This window comes from Mirounga angustirostris, unplaced genomic scaffold (genome assembly GCF_029215605.1).
Source record: "Mirounga angustirostris isolate CCGP_5_RB_7025 unplaced genomic scaffold, mMirAng1.0.hap1 SCAF_4, whole genome shotgun sequence".
NCBI classification, from domain to species: Eukaryota; Metazoa; Chordata; class Mammalia; order Carnivora; family Phocidae; genus Mirounga; species Mirounga angustirostris.
In genome coordinates this window covers 54,120,876-54,124,798 of record NW_026991712.1, presented here as the reverse complement: position 1 = coordinate 54,124,798, position 3,923 = coordinate 54,120,876, and the positions used below count along the sequence as shown (strand labels likewise).

The 3,923-nt window shown below is 41.2% G+C and overlaps 1 pseudogene; it reads right to left on the bottom strand.

Moving 5' to 3' along the window:
• Positions 1 to 508: 508 nt before the first annotated feature.
• LOC123858957 (large ribosomal subunit protein uL1-like) lies at positions 509 to 1,161 on the bottom strand (annotated as a pseudogene).
• Between the last annotated feature and the right edge of the window lie 2,762 nt (positions 1,162 to 3,923).

The following is a 3,923-nucleotide window of genomic DNA, read 5'->3' as shown; positions in this document are numbered from 1 at the left end:
AACAACAACGAAAAGATACTTAATAAATATGTGTTATATGGATGAATAGCTCTTCTTTGGGAACTTGATAATCTTATAAAGTTATTGGATTTCACACAAAACATATATAAAAGGACATTTCTGGAGTTTTCTTCCTTTCTTGGTGTTCACACTAAACCTCTATATTAGTTTGTTACAGTAATGAAGTACCACAAACTGAGGGGCTTAACCAACAGAAATTTATTGGCTCACAGTTCTGGAGGCTAGATGTCTGAAATCAAAGTGTTGGTAGTGTTGGTTCCCTCTGAGAGTGTCTGTGAAGGCAAAATCTGTTCTGGGACTTTCTCAGCTTGGCTATGAAGATAACCCTCTTCATGCTCATATCATGTTTCTCCTTGTATGCATATATTTGGGTCCAAAATCTCCCTTTTTATAAAGCAATCAAGTTGGATTAAGGCCCATCCTAGTGATCCCCCTTTTTTTTTTCTTTTTTTTTTAAGGGTAGCACTAGGATTTATTGAGCTGTGGCTTAGTACAGGAGCTGGGGCTTGCCCATGGTGCTCTTGATGTAGAAAGCCCGGATATTCTGCCAATTCTTCTTGAGCAAGGACACCAGGAAATTGATCGCTAAGTGGATGTTGTACACAAGCTCATCATCTGTCATCTTCACATGGCCAACAGCCACTGCCAGACATAGCACCTTCTTCATCTGGAATTTGGTGGTGGACTTCACTTCATCCACTTTGGCCACATGTTCTCATTGTGGGTCAGCAAGGAAGGGAACTTGCCAGCCTTATTCCAGCCTGGGCCCAGGATTCATGGGATCTGCTTGATCAGAGATTCTGAAGCCAAAAAGGCATCATACTTTTTGGCCAGCTTCTTGACTAATTTCTTATTCTTGTTGAGTTTCTTCAGCACCTCAATATCCATGTGGGGAATATCCACTGCCTTGGCCTCATCACAGTGCTGCTGATCCCCCAAAACACATACGGAGAACTTGGGGCGGGGAGTGGACTTAAGCCTGATGGTGCCCGAGAAGCGTTTGTCCTTCTGAGGGTCATAGTTCTGCAGGGTGATCTGCAGCTCCAGCGTCTCCAAAAACTTCCGGCGCTTACGCTGGTTCCCGTGCAGGACTTCCTGCACCGCCTTGTACAGGGTGTCACCGGAGACTTTGCTGCTCATGGTTCTTTGCACCGCAGAAACCGGAAAAGAGCCTAGTGATCCCATTTTAACTTGGTTACCTCTGTAAAGACACTATCTCCACATAAGGTCACATTCTGATGTACGGGGGTAGGACTTTACCATATGGATTTTGAGGGGACACAATTCAACCCATAACAACCACTTACATTTCTATCATAGTATTTCCCTTATTGGTTATAATAATTTGTCTTTATTCATGATTAAACTTTGAGACAATTTGAACACAGTAGTCACTCAGTAAACATAGAGGGTATGAGTGAATGTATGCTCTGAAGAATGATTATTGATCCTAACACCCACCTTCAGCTTTTCCAATAGGGCTTCTTTTTTTTTTTAAAGATTTCATTTATTTATTTTAGAGAGAAAGTGAAAGAACAGCATGAACAGGGGAAGGGGCAGAGGGAGAGGGAGTAGCAGACTCCCCACTGAGCAGGGAGCCTGACATGGAACTCGATCCCAAGACCCCCAGATTTTGACCTGAGCTGAAGTCAGATGCTTAACCGACTGAGCCACCCAGGCGCAACCCCACAGGGCTTCTTAAAATGATCAGATAGCCTCTTGCTTCAAACCTCCATCAAGGCCTAATCACCATTTTCCTAGGCTTGCTTTTTCCTACCTTGTACCATGTTGTAGTGAATCTGAGCACATCCATGATGCCTATTAGCACTACAAGGACAGGACCCTGAGTTAATATACTCATCTTCATACCCCCAATATCTAGTGCCTTGCTTGGAGCATAGTAAATGTTCAATGTTCATTGAACTCACGGAAGCCAACAGAACTATGACCCAGACCAAAGAAGTAAGGACAAAAATCATTTCCACATGGATATCTTAGGAATGGCTATTATCTCTGTGACTCTGGGGTACATGGATCTTTCACTGTTGTCCATTTCTTGAAAACTGAGGTCAGTGTGACCTTCAGGCTGCAGGTGCCTCCTATCACTGTGTCCCGGGAGAAGTGGAAATCGAGTTACACTGAAAGCAAAGTGAAACTACTTCAGGGTCTTGTCCCAGCTGTTAGTTCCTAGGAAAAGAAACAGTGTCACATTTCATTGTCTCTGTATCACAACAGCAATAAAAAAACAATTCCCTTCCTTTAGAACAGTGCTGTTCCGGTCCTGACGCTGCAGTGGCATAGGATTTTGTGGGAAGGTGCATTTTTAAGAGAACTTGGCAATACAAGGAAGTGCCGCAATCCGGTTTTTAATGCCATCTTGGCATTGTCTTAATTCCCATTTCAGATGTTCCACTTGGAGGGGTGAGAGTGTGGACATTTTTTTTTCCCCTTGGAAATGCAACAAATACCATAGCAGTATATAGTTTGTCCTCAGCTCCAGAGAGAGGTGCTGAAAGGAATGCTTCACTTGGCACAAATTCAAGGACACTCATTATAATAGGAGAAATCATACATCACAAAATTCAAGGACACTCATTATAATAGGAGAAATCATACATCACAATAAAAAAAAATGTTAGCTTTCACTTAATATCATCCCATTGCCTTAAGATATATTTTCATTTTAGACTCCTTCTGTGGAGACTGCAGTGTTGGGAGAGCAAAATGAACAAAGAAATGAGTACAGATATATGCTAGGCAATAAAATATTATTTAAAATATCAGAAATAGTGCACCTTATGGAAATTAAGGTAGCTTGGACATTCCTCCCATATGTGGAATGAATAAAAAGTAAGCTGAATCCTGAGCAATCTTTCAATTTGCTATTGAATGACTGAGTTTTGCTTTTTTTTTTTCTTTTAAGTAAAACTTAACAACCTAGTATGACATTAAAATTGTCTCTTCACAAATTCTGTGGTTCCATCCTTGATTTCATGCTGTAGGATCTCCTTATAGATGAATCTGTAATTTAAGAATAAATATCTCTGGGGCGCCTGGGTGGCTCAGTTGGTTAAACGTCTGCCTTCGGCTCAGGTCATGATCTCAGGGTCCTGGGATCGAGCCCCGCATAAGGTTCCCTGCTCAGCGAGGAGCCTGCTTCGCCCTCTCCCTCTGCTACTCCCCTGCTTGTGCTCTTTCTCTCTGTCAAATAAATAAATAAAATCTTAAAAAAAAAAATCTCCTTTCAATGTATTGGTAACTAAGTCCTGATGCAGACCGTTCTATCAAGTCTTTCCTGACTTTGAATTTGGCTCTCTAGGAGTTCCCAGGAGTATTTTGCTCCAAGATATTCTCTCCAGATGTGTCTCTGCAATTTAAGATTGAATTTATGCATGCTCATATTCATATTTTAGACAACCGATACCTCAGTAATGTTTTTATTGATCTTACTGCAAAAAGATGAGAGCTTAATTGGTAGGGCGAGATTGGTTCTGTATGGGTATATTTGATAAGGTAGACCCTTAGGGGAGATCATTAGGCCCTAACGAAAAAAGAATTGGTCTTATTGCTGTCCTCTCAAACTGTTTTTGCTTATCTTATCATGAAGGTGGTGGTGGGGCTCTGTGTTTAGGCAAAAAGCTGAACTGGATTTCATGGAATCGCATGGGGGCTGGGTGACCAATGAGAGGCTGTTGCTAGGGAGAGATTGCAACCAACATATGCTAACTAAATCAGACTTGATATAAGTTGAAAAAAAAAGCAGGAGGAGATAAAATTCTCTTTGTGCATTTCTCTCTCTCTCTCTCTTAGTACTAGCTACTCTAATATAACACTATTATTCTTTTTTTTCCTCCTTTTAGAGGCTTCCTTTATTCTTTCCAATATTCTAGCAATGTCTGGAT